Here is a 19,547-nt window from a genome sequence, read left to right as displayed (position 1 = left end):
CTACTTTTTTAAATAATACATTTAAGTTTAAAGTAGAAATGAAATGATTAATGAGTAAACATTTCAAAAATAAACACTATAACATCATGCTTATGATAAATCAGTTTGCAAAGTTAACATTTTAGTTCATGGGTTTTTTTTGTAAAACCTACTTTTTATGTTTATTTCTCTGAGGGCTGTTTCTTGAAGAATTGAAAAAATTGATTCAGATTGTGTATGAGAAGACTTCTTCCACATTCTTCTAATACCGTCCCTCACTAAAGTCATGATTAACTATATAAAATAATAATTTTCATTATTAATTTTATAATTTTCTACTGCGGTGGTGGTGCTGCAGTAGCATTGTCGCCTCATAGCAAGATGTTGTCCCGTTCAATTCTCAGCTAGAGCGTCTTCTGTGTGGAGGCATACGTGAATGAGGCGTGCCATCATTGAAGGTTGTGCATCAGGGCTGGTAACCCGGTACATAAAAATCCACTACCAATCATTAGCGGATCGGAGTTCCGCTGTGGCGGCCCCTAATCGGGAAAAGCCGAAAGACACAAATTCATTTTATAATTTTCTAAAATATTAAACAGAACTAGTGATTTAGTTATAGAAAAATAATCAGTCAATAAAAGTCAAAAAGTCTTCAGTTTTATTCTAAAAAAATTTTATAGAAGAACATTCAGAGCATAATATGTATGTACCCAGTCAGCATTACAAATTTGTTTACATCTCCAGCATTCAATATTTTTTTTAAAAGTTGCTATTTTGGTGGGTGTTAAAAAGGCTCTGTTCAAGAATTTCCAAGTAAAAATATACCAGAAGAGGGCATAAGAAGAATGTCTTACATATTTCAGTAATTGTACTTTCTTCTGACAAGAATCGTTTGACATCCATAATAATAAAATTTCAAAATCTGTTATTAAAATTGCTGTTATTTTTGATACAGATCTTGTAGAGATTAGAGATTAAATTCAGTTCAAAATTGTTACATATAACATCAGAAAGTAATAGTATTAATGTGGATTTTCTTTTATAATGATAAACTGATAAAGAAAGAAATTTGTTTTGTGCATAAAGCTTAATACTCTGTAGAAAAATCCATTCTTGTGTGTTTATTTTGTACTCAACCATTAATAGCCATATGGTCTTTATCCAAAAACAAAGGACAACAAAAAGTAACCAGACTCAGATGAACAAAACACAGCCTTGTAATGTGTAGTCCAATGCCACGGGATGAAATAAAACTTCAAAAACAGTGGAATTATATACAATTAAATTTCTCCTGGCCTCTTTTAATAATACACATTGACAACAATGGGCATTTGATGACCTTTATTAAATTTAACAGAATCAATAACATTAAAGACCAGCAGCTAATAATTGGAACTTGGCAATCCTTTTAGAATTCACCAAGGGCAGTGTACCCATTCACACCATTTAAATAAGCAGCATCCATACCTACTCACTTATTCTGATCAAGCAGCATCCTACAGCTCACTTGATCCCAAGCTCAATATCAACAACACCATCACCAAGAGGGGGAATAGAACAGGACAATTCTGTTCTTCTCCACACTTCTCCCCTATGTCATATGATAATATGACCAATTAATTAACAAACTAGGAAGAGGAGGGAGGGAGAGTTGCGAACTCATGCCAAATGCAACACCACTCCCTTCACTTCACAATTATATAACCTAGACCCCCACCCCAAACTTAACTCACTTCCTCTACTCCCCACAATTAACCCATTACCACCCAAGACCTAACTAACCTAACTCTAAACCTATCCTTAATCCTTATACTCTTCCATACTCTCCCCAGCACACTTAATCTACCCTCCTAAAATGGTCCTGGACAAATTAGTTTGTCCCAAACCTCATTTTTCCCATCCCCTTTTAATAATAACAAATGACACCAATAGTAATTTGATGACCTTTATTAATTTCAGCAAAACAAATAACTTTATTAAAGAACAGCAGCCAATAAATGTAACTTGACATTCCTTTTAAAATTCACCAGGGCAGGGTACCCACTAACCCTGTCCAAATAATCAGCATCCATACCCACTTGCTTATTCTTATCAAGCATTGTCCTACCTATAGATCACTTGATCCCAAACTCAATATCAACAACATCATCACCAAGAGGAGGAACAGAAGAGCACAATCCTTTCCTTCTTCTCCACCAACCAGCCTGACCTCAGACTGTTCCTCCTCTTCTACCCAAGTACTTTCACCATTCCTTCTAAAAATGATCTCAAATGGACATTAAATAAATCTAGGCCAAAGTCACTCAAATGCACACCATCAGAGCTAAACCAAACCAAATTCCTGTCATCAAAATCACTGTGTTGAATTGTGTACATGACCAATGCTCCTAACTGTAGCACCAACCTATGATTAACTGCTCTCTGAGTCTGCTCCAAAGCATGAAAACTATCACTATTCCTCCAAATCAAACGCAGCTTTATCACTGACCATACTATACACATGCTGGGGCATAATGCTTGCAACTTACAAAAATCTTCCCTTATCTTAGCCACCAATTGCTTTTTAGGAACTATTCCCAAATTGTTACCACCTAAGTGTATCATCGGTATTCCCTGAGAGCCTAACCACCACTTTAACATTCCATCTTCATCCATCAATTGAGACCACCTAATACAACTAATCTCATGCCAAGTAACTGACAACCCTAATCAAAATTATCCCAAATTTTTTCCATCCATCTTAACTTGTGCCCTTTAGGAATAGGATTGGCCCAAGATGAAAATCTGGTTTCCTGAAAGTCAAAAAATATATAAATATTAATACCATTAAAACCATTATTTAATATAAGCTAAAAAGACATTAGAAGACTATCCCCCACTGTTCTAATAACCTCAATGGATCTGTCTTCCCTGGTCAAGTTTGAAGCCTTCCTGATAAGAAAAGAATGGGCTGCAAACCTGTCAGCTGGAAAACCCATACAACAAAAAGCCCTCCTTATTACCTGCACAAACTATGTATTACCCTCCCTTCAGCTCTCAAACAAAAAAACAAATCATGAGGACCCCTAACCTACTTCCACATGAGCTGTACAGCCCAACCTACCAGACAAACCTATACATTCCTATCTTTTTTCAAAACTATTGATACACCTTTCCTTAACTAATCTGATTTAGACCTCCATAACCCAATTTGAACTGCCTCTGAATATACCATTACATCACTCCAAACTAATTACCCCAACAACTCTGACACCAGAAATGCACTGAAATACATCCACACACACAAAGTAATCCATATAACATAATCAACTTCAACTGAATCCCTCTGCACTAATGCCAAATCCTTCACCAAAACATTCAACGTTGTCTCATCAATGGACAACTCATATCTATATTAACTCCAGCCACTCTTCCCCATCCTATCAACATACACCCCACTAGCCAAGACTTTGTGAAGTCATGCAACCCAGCCACCTGTGCAAATATACTAATTGCTGCCAAATTAACCTTAACTGTCTGTAATGCCATACCTTGCTTACAAACTCGGACCAAATAATGAAGCAGCAGCTCCTCCAACCAAACCACCTCTTCCTCTGGTAACAGTAATACAAATTTATCAAACCCATAAAGCGCCCTACTATATGTCTTCCTGGTGGACATCACCCATGATTGCTGCACCAACCTCCTGGCTACGTCAACGCAAGATGCTATACCTCCTTTGGCAGAACCACTGGCACCTATTCCACCCCTTGAGCCAACTGTCAAAATCTGAAAAACTGAAATCGAGACAAAGTGTTAGCTATTGCATTTCACATACCAGCCACATGCACCTCTGTACATGAAAAATTAATAATCAAACTCTGCAAAACTAGCTTACATAAAATTAACAACAGCATTTCAGATCTAGCGATCTTTGTCTGCAAAACCCTCACCACTGCCATATTATCTGCATATAAAATTACCCTCTTTCCATTCAATTTCTCCCTCCAAACTACTGAAGTCACCCAAACAGGCATTAATTCCAAAAAATGCAACATTCTTTTTATACTCCTCCTTCCAGTCCAATGGCCATCGCGCGACAAACCATTCACCTGCAAAAAATGGTCCCATTCAGATACCTCCCACTGAATCGAAAAACAGCTGCAGCTCCACTTGACCAAACCAAGGCGACTGCCAAAAAGAAACCCCATTGAATTGCTCCAAAAAAAATAACTGAGGACCTAGGTCAGCCTATACCAACTTTCTAATCCTAACCCAATGATGTTTATACTTCCTAAACTGCCACAACAACTCTTTAAATTTTATTTACCCAGTTTTCTCATCTGGGATCGATAGGCACATTTTCTGAAATATCAAAGTGAAACTGAAAGATTGCTAAATATATTAAAGTATACTTATAAAAAGTATTACTTTTTTTTTTTCTTATTGATATCATTATATTATTATTAAGTTCTTTTACACAATGTCCGTTCAGTCTTGCTTATATAATATGAGCCACAGGATGAACACATTGCTAAGTATATTATACCTTTTTGATCACAATTGCCTTTTCCTAACTGCACCAAAGAGCTACATTGGTCGTTCATCTGTATGACATCCTTATCTAGTATATGTTGGCATTATTTGCATGGACCACTTTTTCTAGTTCCCCATATTTCTGGAAATGTTTACAAACTAGAGATATGTTTTGATTCATTAATTTAATAATTTGCTTAGCAAGATTAACAACAATAGCCCAAGAATAGTCCAACAATAGTCCATCTGTGACCTCTGTCAATTTAAGAAATTATCCATGCTTTTTCATATTATTGCTGACTTCCAATGAAGTATAATTTGTGATCCTGTCTAGTAAAACAAGACCTACAATGTGACATGATAATAGTGACTTATAGGATAGAGTATCCTGTATAACATATCACTAATTTAGATACTTTGCCATCACTGATTTGCATTTCCTACTGCTTCGTACAATCCAATTACTTTGTTATCACTTTCTATATATTCTGAAGAGTTCCTTTCTAAAGTATTTGCAGATTATTTGGAAAGGCATTGCTTGTTAGGGGATTGTGAGCATTGATTTAGACAATAATACTCTATCATCTCCGGGAATAAATTAGTTTTGAGTTCATGATGCTTGCAATATCCTTACAATATCCTTGCATATTCTGTTGCAAATTCTGTAGATTGTTTATAAGCATTTAATTTAAATAATCAAACTGATATATATATATATATATATATATATATATTCCTAGACCAAAGTTTATGTTCCAGAGGGATTGCAGTTGAGCCCTTTATTCATTACTATAAAAGTCAATTATGTTTGTAATATGAACATAAACTTGTTTCCTAGGTAGGTTATTTGGTACTTTTTCTCAAATATGAATACTGGTCTATTTTTCAACTATTTCAGAAAGATTTCAGAATACTGCACCAATTGTCTCCTGTCCATAATATCAGTATAAATATATCTAAAACAAAAGGGCAGACTTTATTTTTTGATTCCCTGGATTTAATATTCATGATGCCAATTATTTTGTCATCAAATGGTTTACTTCTTTTTGCTCCTTAGGAGTTACTGTTGATCATCAGTTAAAACTGCACTCTCACTTTGAATTTCTGAGTTAGAATTTCTGTACTACAATATCACAATTAAATAAGATTAAATGTTGCTGTTCTCGTGAGATCATAGTTTTAGTACAGAAGCTCCTTGTTATTATTTGTAATTGAATGTAATGTAATAATTGGCTGGTTGTAGACAGGTTCTTATGAATGCATTTGATGTAATTTATCATTCAGCTCCAAAATGTTTTTGTAGTATACCTTTAAAAATGCATCATCATCTGCTTTTTTTTTTTTTTTTTTTGATTGGGAGAGCAGTTCTCTTAGGATAGTTGGATTAAATAAATAGCAGTTATATTAGGATGGCAGGATTAAATAAATAGTAAGAATTTAATAAACATTCACATTGAGTTATTAATTTGTTTAAACGATCTGCTGTTAAACGTACTTGTGCTAGTCAAATTTCATTGTGAAATATTGCAATTTATTAAGAAAAAATATCTTAATTCGTTCCAAGTCATAAAATTATTTTGGTGAATGAATTCATGTATGTCTGCAATTGTTGATTTTTAAAATATTTTTGAAGAAGAATTTTGTGTTTGAGACACATTTTTATGTGGCTTTTATAATTAATGTATTTATAGGATCATAGGAGGTTACTAAGCTATTGGCCCTAAGACCTCTACAAGCCTAGCCATGTTATACTATTGCTCCCTTATGAACCAAGATATATAGTCTATGTTTGCATGTGAATCTAAGATCAGTGCCAGCTGCCCCTCTCTAAGAGCAACATAGGTAAAACCTTCAGTGTAAATTTATGATTTTCCATCCAGTTGTCCAGGTTACACTTAAATAGGGTAATTGAGGAGCACTGTTTTACATGAATTGCGAGTTTGTTTCAGAGTATTGGCAACCTCTGGGAGACATATCTATCTCTCCAGCATGTCCTGTTAATATTGCAGGCTAGGTAATGATCCCTAGAGTGAGTGAATCTTGTCCCATTGGATATGCGGATGTGCAGCAACATCATTAATGCAAGGTCTGAGACTGCTCAGTAGGCCAGGCACAAGTCGACTCAATATGACTGAGTAATGTGATAGGACCTTCTGTCCATGTAGGTCATGTTTTCTAGGCACTGAATTTTCTTGGTGAGAAACACCTGAGGTCTCTCCAGTTGCTGCAGATGTCTGGTGAGGTACATATGGAAGGTAGCATTGTACTTTATTATTGGTCTGATGAGAACTAAGTACAGGGGAGTTATAACCTCCTTAGCTTTGGACGCTATACCCTTGCTTATAAGGTGTGCAATGTAGAAGGCCTTCTTTACTACTGCAGACACCTAATTATCAAAATTAAGGCCGCTATCAACTTGTACTCCTAAATCTCTCACCACTGGGTTTGAACGTAGGTGGATATTATTAATGTTGTAATTAGCAGGGGTTTCTCCTTTCCTGAAGGCGATGATAATGCATTTTTTGTGTTTAGTTTAAGTCCATGGCTTTGACATCGATAAGTTGTCTGTGTAAGCCAGTTTTGTAGTATGTTGACATCTTTGGGTGATTTAATGATTGCATCCAGTTTGCAGTCATCAGCAAACTTGGTAAGCCGTAGGCCATCTATTTTCAATTGGACTTCTGAAAAATACATACCAGACAATAGAGGCCCTAGCACATATCCCTGTGGAACACCATTGTTAACGATAGAGTTGCCATCCTCAATTTTGACTGTTCGTGTTCTGAGAGCCAGTTGGCAAACCATCTAGTAACATAAGGGTTTATCGCCAGTTGGGTGAGTATCTTAATAATGCCTGAGGGAGGGATTTAGTCAAAGACTTTGGCTAGGTCAAGATAGACAGTGTGAATTGTTTTGAATTCATCCAGAGACTTGGTGACATTCTCAGAAAAGTCCACCAGATATGGCAGGCAAGATCTGCCCTTAATGAAGCCAAATTGGATCTGGCCAAGAGTTTGAAGGTCACATATATCCTTGTTGATAAGATACATGATGATTCTCTCAATGGCCTTGCAGACAAGGCTGGTTAGGCTTATGGGTCTATAGCTCCTGCGGTTGGTCAAAGGACCCGCTTTGTGCAAGGGGATTATGGTTGCTGTATTCCACTCAGTATTTAGACTGAGATTGAAGAGCATGTTCAGTGGTTCCACTAACTCCTGTTTTAGACCATTTAATAGGCAGCCTGTGATGCTGTGTTTTTGACCTTGAAGAGTGCAGATATGACCTGCTCTCTGGAGATACTAAGCAGAGGACTTGTGACAGGTATGTTATGGGGTGTGACTGGTGGAGACAGGGGTATGAACTTTTTGCCATACCTGTCCACTAGCAGGTTGGTAATGTCCCCCAGTTCTCTATAAGTGGTACCACCCCAGCTAGTTTGCCACAAAGCTGGGCCTTCCATTTTAGATTTCAGGTATAGCTAAAGAATGCTTTGTAGTTACAGCTAAAGAATGCTTTGTGATATGTGAAAATATGTTTTCTTGTTCTATTTAAGGATAGATAAAACCACTTCTCAACACAGTTATCCACTTTAAGAAATATCCCAAAAAATTCTGGAAATCCACACTTCTTAATCCTGGAACCCAGCAAAATCCTGCACCATTACCCACTTGAAATCACCCAAATGTTTAACTCTCACTTTATTAAAACTATTCAAAAACTTATCAAACAATCCTCCCCAATAACAAATAATAACTCATATAGTAAGGAATCTACTTATTATACCACATAGCATGACATGACTCCTATTCCTCCCCTTCCACTGAAAACACTATTAATTTTCTACCAGTACCAGCTCTCACTTTACAACCCTCCTTTGTGCTTAAACTGCTAACTAAACTGAGACCATGCTCCTCATCCACTGATAACCTCCCATCAGAATACTTAAAACTAGCTGCCGATGCTATAGCTTATCCCACCAGCATACTTATTAATCGATCTATCTCTGAATCCTATGTTTCTCAACTCTGGAAAAAATCCATTATAATTTTGATGCACAAAGGTGGTAACACCAAATATCTTTCTAACTTCTGACCCATTTCTTTACTCTCACCTTTATCCAAAATTCTAGAAAAATGCATACATATGCAATTACTTAAGTACTTCACTGACAATAACCTCCTTGCTCCAAACTCAGCATGGCTTTCTCCCCGCACACAGCACCACTACAGCCTTACTGTCATTTACCAATACTGTGTACAAAGCTCTGGATGCTGGTCTATCAACCTCAGTCATTCTGATTGATCTATCCAAAGCTTTTTACACAGTATCACACCCTAAACTATTACAACAGCTCAAAACTCTAAAATGCTTCCAGTATACTCTAAACTGATTTTCAAGTTACCTAAACAATAGAACACAATCTGTGAGATGGCAAAACATGCACTGCACGTATCTTATCAATAATACAGAAGTCCCCCAGGAGTATATTCTGGGTCCCCTTCTCTTCAGTGTTTTCATTATTAATCTTCATACAGCATCCCAACACAGTACACTTATCAAGTACACTGATGATTCCACTATTATCTCCTCTTCCAACAACTTCTCTGACCTCCTAAAAACAACTCAGAACTCCTTCTCGTCTATTGAAACTTGGCTAAACAATGTGCAACGTCTGCGTAATCCCCCAAAAATCTAAACTTCTACTATTCACTGCTAAAACACCAACTCAAGACTTTAAGATCTTTTCGTTAAACAATACAGAAACTGAAGTGGTAAAGACAGAAAAATTAATAGGCATAGAAATTGATGATAAAATCTCCTTCAGAAACCACATTTTTAACACAATAAAAACACACTTTAAACTAGGCAAACTCTATAGCATAAACTATATATGTGGACAAACCAACTAGGATAAAACTGGCAAACACTCTGCTACTTCCTTACCTTCTCTATGGTAGCTCCATCTTCACCAGCCTTCACACTTCATCTCTGAACAAATTACAATCTTGTTATTATAAAATAGCAAAATTTGCCACTACATTGCCTAATCGCACACACCAGTGCCTGGCTAAAAAATAATCAAACTGGCTTGAATTCTCCTATTACCTAACATATACCCAACTAATTCTTGCCCACAAACTGATTAATAACCCAGACAATTGTCCTTCTCTTCCGAATATTCTGGAGCCCTACACCCCTCCCAGAAATCTTTGCTCTAGTAATAAATAACTCACAAACATAACTAAACCCAGCAAAAAAGCTGGACTTTCATACACTATTGCCAAATTATGGAACCCACTACCTTCCTCAGTCACTCACTTGGACTCTATAAAACTTTTTAAATCTGCACTAAAGAATCACTATCTTAACCATTATACCTACTCATGTATACATATGACAAAGCCTCCATGATTAAAGATAATCATCCTATCTACCTGTAAGAGTGAAAGGGAAGGTCTACAAGAGGGTAGTGAGACCAGCTATGATATATGGGTTGGAGACAGTGGCACTGACAAAAAAGGCAGGAGTTTGAGCTGGATGTGGCAGAGTTAAAGATGTTAAGATTTACACTGGGTGTGACGAGGGTGGACAGGATTAGGAATAAGTATATTAGATGGTCAGCCCAGGTTGGAAGGTTTGGAGACAAAGCCAGAGAGGCAAGATTACGTTGGTTTGGACATGTGTTGAGAAGGGATGCGGAGTATATTGGGAAAAAGATGCTAACGATGAAGCTACCAGGTAACAGGAAAAGAGGAAGGCCTAAGATAAGGTTTATGGATGTGGTGAGAGAGGACATGCAGGTGGTTGGTGTGACAGAGCAAGATGCAGAGGACAGGAAGAAATGGAAACAGGTGATCCGCTGTGGAGACCCCTAACAGGAACAGCCGAAAGAAGATGATGATCCTATCTACTTTTACACATTTTACTATAAGTCTATATCTTGTTTCTTCCTAAAATCTTCTTTACTGGCCCTTGCAATAGCAGCTTCAAACATTTAAAGTCTATTTACATTACTAACTTCTCCTGCTCCTTACTCATGAACTGCTTACTGTCAGATCAAAGGATTTTCCTCCTTGCACTTAACCTACTTTTCAGATTATTTATACAATTTTATATGTTTTTAACACCAGTACTTTTTAGTATTTCTAACTAATGTTTTGCACAAAATATGTTGTTTATACAATTTTTGTATGTTTTTATGTATAATATTTTTTGTTATGTCTAACTGTAATATTTACATAAAAACTGTAATGTCAGTCTGTATCAAAATTGAAAGCTATCTTCTACATACTATACAATTTGTAAAAACAATGTTAATATTTTGTATGTTTCATCGAGCTTTTCTTGCAGGGGCCTCCACTGAAAATGGGTCTCTGACCCAGAGGACTTTCCTGGTTAACAAAAGTCAATAAATAAATAAAATAAATAAATAAATTATATTGGGAATGCCAGACTAAACTGCTGTCTGTAAAAAAAGGAAATAGTTGCAATTTAACTAGTTCAGAAAGAAGGACTCCTGGAGAAGGTCCAGTCTCAGCTAGACAAAAAAAAAAATTCATCTTATTAAAATCACGGTGTGATATTTTTAAGGGTGAGCAAGAGTTATAAAATGCCATAGCTTTTCTAAAAGTCATGTGTAATCATGTAAATGTTTCTGTCAAGTGTCACCAAAGATTGGGAGGGAGATCATACTCAACTTGTGAGAGTAGTATTCTTTTTCCTATAGTTACTCTAGCTACTGTAGCAAAAACCAAGACATTTTCCCAGGCTAGTAAAGCAACTTTTTCATTTTTTTTATTTCTATCTAATTTTTAGAGTTTAATGTTTGGTCTCAGCATGTTCCCTGTTAACAAAATGCATTTTGGTATCAATACTGTTAGAAGCATTGAATTGAATTGTTCAGATTTTTTAGTTTTTAGGACTAGGGAGAATATCTTGCTCGTTTCCAAAAATGTTTCCATTATTTTATGTTATTTTATTTTATTTATTTAGATGAGAATATGAAGCATATGAGTAAGCAAGATGTTGAATGTGGATAGTTTGTTGGTTTTTTTTGTAATTGTTGCAGATGAGGGGATGGATAACCATGATATAAACTGACAGGAGTATCAGAATAGTAAGTTACATCTGGAGAAATCTGTTAATAAATATTGAGAAAAGTAAAAAAAAGAGAGCACTAACCCATACAGAGCTCCTTTTAATAGCAGGTCTTGGTTTGACAAAATGGGTACTAGCTTAACCTAGAAATTTCTGTTATTCACATTTGTTTTCAAACAAGTCGGTTTGTCCCTACTAGTTCTGGCTATGGGGACATTGAAGAGTAGGTTGTATTCCACAAATGGAATGCTTTAATATGGTCGGAAAATATAGCACTGGCCAAATTTCCTTTATCCATATTAATTAAGATATCATCTAGATGGCAAACAGCATGCAGTTTCCATTTCATAAAGAGACCTGTTGTAAAGAAAGGAGATTGTTTTGCTGAATAAAATTGGCCAGTTAATAATGGCTTAGTTTCTCTAGAATTTTCCCTATGTGGCTACCACCTTTTCTTATCCCAAAGCTATATAATTTTAGGGAGTATTGGACTTTACAGGACAGGCTATACCTATGACCTGTGAAAAGGAGTAGACCACCTTTCTGCCAGAAGAAAACAGTCTTGTAAATTTTGAATTGTACTTTATTGGGGCTGGTTTAATAGTTAAGGTGCTTATCTCATAAACCCAAGGGGCAGTGCTTGATTCTCACCTTAGTCTCTGTGTGATTGTTGACTGTTTAATAGTCTGAAGACTGATTTCCAAGTATTACCTATGACCCTATTAAGGTATTTCAGATATAAAATAATTGATTTATACAACTACTGCAGGAATCTGAGGAAACCTTTATTGTCCTAAAAGAATATTTACCACCTTTCATGTGATTTTTTTTTCTTCCACAGGGTACTGTAGTGAACTGTCCTATGTAAAGAGGGATAACTTGTGGTTACTCTGTTTCACTGAATTTGGAAGAACTGAGATTTGACAAAAATTTGAGGGTTTTCTGCAACATATTTAACTATTAGCAATTTCATAATGGAGGACACATAAATTTTTTGTAATGGACACATTGAAATCACGGTGACTGTGGTTAATAGCATGGTCATTACAAAAGGAGAGGAACCATGGATGCAACTGATCATTCCCATGGAATTTCTTATGGGAGATTCTGTTTAAGATTTCAACTTCATTTTTTATCTAATAAAAATAAACTAGACGTATGTGTTCATGGGATGTAGATAGCCCTGTTTGACTGGGTAGAAGTTTCTTGTTGGCAGTGCCAGATTAAAGTGTCGTTAGACCCTATGCTGCTCACAGTCACACCCCTCAAACTTTCATGTTTGATAGCATACATACATCTACCTGCTATATTGGATTCACATTATTTATAGCATAGACTCATATTCCAGACTATTTTACACTACATTACTTGATCGATATAGCAAAATTTGCTTGAGTCTTTCTCTTAAATGCTAATAGTCTTATACATTTTGCCAGCAAAAAAAAAAGAACTAGTAAACTATCCCACTTCAGAACATTTCAACCATAAAATAATCCCACAAAAAATGTAAACTATCAACTGAGACAGTATTCCTGACTTAATGCAATAATTGACATCTCTACTGACCTTGTGTGGTTACTCAAGTTCAGGTAATAAAACCATATACACAGCATCAACTTGCTTATTTAAACTGAGATTTATGTACTCAGAAGATCACAACACGGGGGGTAAAAAAAAAAAATATATCATGAATACAATGCTTATATTGTTTAAACAAAACCTCTTACAAGTCTATATAATCTTTTTCAGCAATGCACAATTTTGAAATTCAGTTCAATGTGGCTTCTTTTAAGTCAATGCTGTTTCAGTATTCCATTTTACTGAATACACAGCTTTTTCCCCCCTGAAGTGAGCCCTTTCACTTTTTCAGTAATCATGTGACTTTCTCCAGCCTTAGAGTCCTTCTTCTGTTTCAGGCTGACGTTCTGCTTTTTCTGATCCAGGAAGAAGTTATTTTTCTTTTACATCAGTATGACAAAAAACTATCTCCTCCTCAGTATTAGTGTATACTTAATTATGGACCCTCCCCTACTAGCTTACACACTGACTTATTTTACTAGTTAGTCCTACACCTTTTTCATTACTCAGATTATGTATTTCTGACAAATATCTGCTGAAGTTCTCCACAATTCCATATCTTTCATGTTTCATGCTTTCCTTGAGCTTGTCAGTACAGTATACGTGAATTGTTTGGCTATAGTTTGCAAACACAGATCTTAAAAACAAGGGATGAAACATGGCTTGTTTGCAGCTGCTGGTGTTTGGCTATATTGGCCAGAATGTACCAGTAAAGACTTAAGAAATGGAAAGTAAAAAGTCATGGGCATTTGGAATCCATGTAACTGAAACACTGTTGTATCCTTAAGGGGTCATTAGCCTATATCCCATGGTCATCCACTATGGGTGGTTTAATGTATTACTACTATTACTATGTATTCTACACTACTCCTTATTGTCTCTATCTCCACCTCTTACCACTCCAGTCTCTCTGACCCACTCCTATGTTCACCAACTTCTCACTCATACAACATATATCCAACTACTTCATCTTTTACTATCTCCCCTAATCTCTTTACTACCTCTATCGCAAGTCAATATAAACTATCCATAATACAGGGTTTTAAACCTTCCCACAAAGCTAAGTCAAAACTATACAAACTCCATCTAGCATCTACTACACACTCTCTCCTCACTAAAAACCTACTTTGTTCTGGAGATATCCATCCCGACCCTGGCCCCTCTTCTCTACCCAAAACTACCTCTACACTGCCCCCATCTTACTCCTCTAACAGTCACCAAACTCAGTCACAACAATCATCTCCATTCAAATACTTAACTATTTACTCATTGAATTTTCAGAATCTAGCAAATAAAGTCACTGAGCTACACTCATGGATAGCTCTCAATACCCCTCACATCCTCTCCCTATATGAAACCTGGCTCAAGCCACAAATCTCAAATAGTGAAATACTCCCACCAGATTATAATATCTTCCGATCTGATAGACCTGTAAAAAAAGGTGGTGGTATGGCCATTCTCTACTCAAACATTCTTAACCTCTCACCATACCCTTCCCCAATTCCTGACTTCCTCCCAGCTGAAATCATCATCCTTAACTGCCATCCGAATCCCCACAAAAAACTTGCAATTGCCTCTATCTACCTTCCTCCTGGTAACAATTTGCCCATTCTTGAAAACATCCTATCCTGGTTCTCCTACAACATACCATATGAGACACGTATCCTTGGTGATGTCAACATTGATTGGTCCAAACTCACAACTGACTCCCCCCAACTCAGTATCCACCTACATGGCTTCCATCAACTCAACTTATAACAACTCCCACTCGCTTCCATAAAAATTCAACTTCCAGCTCCATCATAGACTGGATTCTTACCAATTCCCCCCACCAATACCACAATCTCACCACCTTACCTGACTCCCTCAGTGATCATCTCCCTACCACCATCTTAAGACACTACTCCCATATTCCTAAACCCCACCTTATTAAAGACTGTCAAAAACTATCGACTTTCAATTCATCCCAATTTAACTCCATTCTCCACAACATAGATTGGTCCATTCTAAAACACCTCCCCCTAAACGATGCTGTAAGCACTTTCAGTAGCATCTTCATGAATACTCTAAACTCCTTAGCTCCCTCTAGGAAGATCAGAGTAAAATAAAACCATGCTCCATGGCTCTCCAAAGAGACTAGGTCCCTTATGAAACAAAGAGATCATGCTTGGAAAACCTGGACTAAAACTAAACAACCACCTTTTCCTCAAAAATACAGGCAACTGAGAACCTTGCAAAAACACATACAACTAATGACAAAAAGTTATACTATAGCTCTGCTCAGCTTAACAACAAATCCAATCCATGAAAATTTTGGTCAACTCTCAACAACATCCTCTATCCTGGAAAGCCCTCTAATCCCTCCCCATACCCTAACTCTTCTTCCCAGGAAACAGCTACCTTCCTGAATAAACACTTTATCTCTTCCATCCAAAATCTGGTAACCTCTAAGCCAAACTCTACTTTGACACCCACCTCTCTAAGTCCCACTAACACAACTTTGTTTTCTTTTGAGCCAGTTCCCATTACTTACATCAAATATCTACTACTCAAGCTAAACCCTTGCTCTCCTTCCAAAGACAATCTATCTCCTACATTCCTCAAACTTGCTGGCGACTCAATTGCCTATCCTGTATCTATACTAATTAATCAATCTATTCTGGAATCAACTGTCCCCACCCTTTGAAAATCTTTCTTCACTATCCCTCTTCATAAAGGTGGAAACTCCACTGACCCCTCAAACTACCGACCCATTGCTATTCTGTCCCCCCTCTCCAAGATATTAGAAAAATGTATTGACTCACAGCTTCTCAATCACCTCCTCACACACCACTTACTTACCCCTACCCAACATGGATTTTGTCCTCACCACAGCACCACCACTGCCCTCCTCTCCTTCACGCATATCATTGCAGAGGCTCTAGACAACAATAAACTAACTTCTTGTCTCTTCCTAGATCTCTCTAAAGCCTTCGATACTGTCTCTCATCCTCTACTACTATCCAAACTCGCAAATCTCCACCTATCCTCCTCCGCACTTGCCTGGTTTAATAGTTGCCTATCTGGCAGGGAACAATCTGTTAAATGGCTCTCATCCTCCTCACCTTTCCTTCCCATCTCCACTGGTGTTCCCCAAGGCTCCATCTTGGGACCCCTTTTGTTTAACATCTTCACCAATGATCTTTACACCTCATGCAAAGAATCCTCCCTTATTCAGTATGCCGATGACTCCACACTTATATCCATCTCAAATAACATTCCTGAACTACACTCCCTGACCCAACAGGCCCCACTATCCACTGAACAATGGCTCTTTCACAGCCTATTGATCCTAAATCCCAAAAAGACCAAACTCCTACTTTTCCTTCCCCGTTCTCTTTCTCATCACAAAACCTCCTTTTTTATTGCATCTTCTAACAATACAAATATCCAACCTGACACCCACACAAGACTCCTAGGTGTCATTACCGATGACGAACTCAAGTTCAACCTACACATACTCCAATGTATAAAAAAAAAAAAAAACAGAAACTAGGTCTGCTATATCGGAACAAAAAATTCCTAACCCCTGAATCTAGACTTACCCTGGGCCAGGCACTCCTCCTCCCCTCCCTCTTATACGCCGCCCCAATTCTTACCAATATCCAGGTCTCCACTCTAAACAAACTGCAACAGACTTACCATAAAATAGCCAGATTCATTACTAACTCCTCATACAACTCACACCACTGCATTTCTTTAAACTCTCTTCAGTGGCTTGAACTTCCCCAGTTTCTGCTATCTTATCAGTTTCATATGCTACACTCTGTTCTTTATAAACCCTCCTTCTGTCCATCTCTATCATCCTTAGTCTCCATCTACAACTCATCCCAGATTCTCTGTACTTCTAACCAGCAATTACTTGATATCCACCACCCAAAAAGGTCAGTAGGCAAACTACTCTACAAACACTCCCATGCCCATGCTTGGAACAAACTTCCCCTTGACATACGTTCAATCTCCCACACCTCACACTTTAAAAATGAACTAAAAGCTTATTTTCTCAATTCCAGTACCTGCCCTTGCCATGACCCTACGTAGTCTTCCTTCCCTTTATGTACCCTCAAAAGGTCCATACTTAGTACCTCATTACACCTCTCTCTCCAATGTGTCTACTATGCATTTGCACAATTTTATACAAACAAAAAATGTTCATTGTTGACCTATTGAACTATATCAATGTAAAATTGTTACTTAGCTTCTTTTTAATGCAACTTTAACTTTATGCATGTATCCCAACATATGTGAATCGTTTAGCTATAACTGCTATTATATCAATATTGTTTAAAATTGTACTTGTTTTAAAATGTATTACTGGAGCTTTTCTCCTCGAGTCTCCACTGAAAATGGGCAACAAGCCCAGTTGGACAAACCTGGTTAACAAATGTCAATAAATAAATAAAATATGTATTATGCAGTGGAGACTCTAGCCTTGCTGGGTGTTTTTTATAGTTCTGATGTAACATATTAAAGTCACCAAAACCAATAATCCACATTCATACAAATAGAAAATCATTTGGATTGTTCAAAAATAAATGTACAAGCTGTAAAAGGCACGGACATGTAAAAGCATACAAGCCTATAGATGACAGAGTGTTTAAAAGCATTAAAAATAATACAGCAGCTTGGCACTTTAACAATACAAAGACAAAAATATTTGTAGATAGTACTATAAACAAAATATCTGAACATAAATCTTTCCCCTAAGACCAAATTTCTTGTCATTTCCATACGGATTCCAGCCATCAACCCTTGCCTTAGACAAGAAGACAGCATCTTGCAAACCAAGAATATTATAGTGAAAAGCAGAAACTCAATTGGCCAAACGGAAATGCCTCAACCCACTTCTGATAATGTCAAAATTCAAGGAGCATAGTAATACCATAACCATTGTCTAGCTGTTTTACCTGTTTCAAAGCACTGACTTTATATTTCCAAAGGGTAATATGTGTCAGAGCAGCAGACAAAGGCTCAGAACCAGGTGAAGCAGCATGCTTCAAACAAAAGGAGCATTCACCACATTAACTGAAGCTGCAGACTGCAGTGTAGTAATATGTTTCAAAGTCATTATCAGCAAGTTTAACTAAAGGAACATTATCTTCATGAGAAGATACAGGTTCAGTGTAGTCAAACTAAAAATGTTCAGTATTGCTAAATGTTTTACACAAAGGCTTGCAGTTAAAGCTACTGTGTCCTTTTACAGCACATTGTTCTCAGTAGTCTCTGTGAGAACTATGGATAAGTTGACTAGCATCTTCACAAAACAACTTTTAACCATATACCTATTTTTTATTAAATTTTCTCTCCAGATGTGCCTTCTGCGAGACAGTAGAGCATGAGAACATTAGGACCTGTTTCTCCTGCTTGCACTTCTCATTACAGCAGAAGGGAGGAGTACCTGCTCAGAGGAGGGACAGAGGAGGTACTTGATGTTGAGGGGTCCTGATTGGGGAACAACAACAGGCAGCACGGGTCAGCTATGGCTCTGGAAGGGGGACACTTAACTTGGATGATTTCCTCTTTTGGCTGCATGGATAAACTTCCCACAACTTCTTCTTTAACTCCACTACTGTTTGGAAGTTCCTGGGAACATCTGACTACTTATGAATGAAGAAAATGCTTTGAAGAGGAGAATTAACTTCTTTAGAACTTCCTCAAAATCTTAGTCCATTTATGTGAAAGTGGACTGGTGGCATCTGCTTCATCCATTGACTATACTAATACCTCATCAGACAAACCAGCAGTACTCAAAGCAACAAAATATTTAATTTCCGTAGAAAATCCATCCAGAGAGCTCTTAAGTTACACAAAATGAAACTCCTTCACGTCTCTGACAGAAAGCATCTCCTGAGTAGAGGAATTTCCCTGGTGTTGTGGCTAGATTTACCATATTTACTTACAATATCACTCAGATATCACCTGAAATAAGATAGAAACCTAATGGATCTAACCCTGTAAACAAAACATATGCTTACATACATACATACATAAACAAACAATGATACACTTGGAAATAGGTATTCTCATTTAGTTATCACAAAGTGTTATTCAGTATAATAGTTGATGGGTGAATAAAACAGACCATAAAGTACCTTCTGTTCTACTGAAAAGATTGCTGTCTCGTAGTTAGTACGTATTAAGTAGTTTCTTTACTATCCTCCTGTTATAGCACATGTATCCTGCTATAAATGAAATAGTACATCTAAAAATGTAGGAAAATAACTGGTGCATGTGCAGCTCACACTGAACTGTCCCTCAGGTTGTGTTTCATGTGTCATGGAAAAGCAAAGAGGAAAATAAGAACAAAAGGCTAAGAGCTGTTTCTGTTGCTCTGTCTT

This window comes from Protopterus annectens, chromosome 2.part2, assembly GCF_019279795.1.
Source record: "Protopterus annectens isolate FY-2018-M chromosome 2.part2, PAN1.0, whole genome shotgun sequence".
Lineage (NCBI taxonomy): Eukaryota > Metazoa > Chordata > Ceratodontiformes > Protopteridae > Protopterus > Protopterus annectens.
Note: the sequence above shows the minus strand (reverse complement) of the source record.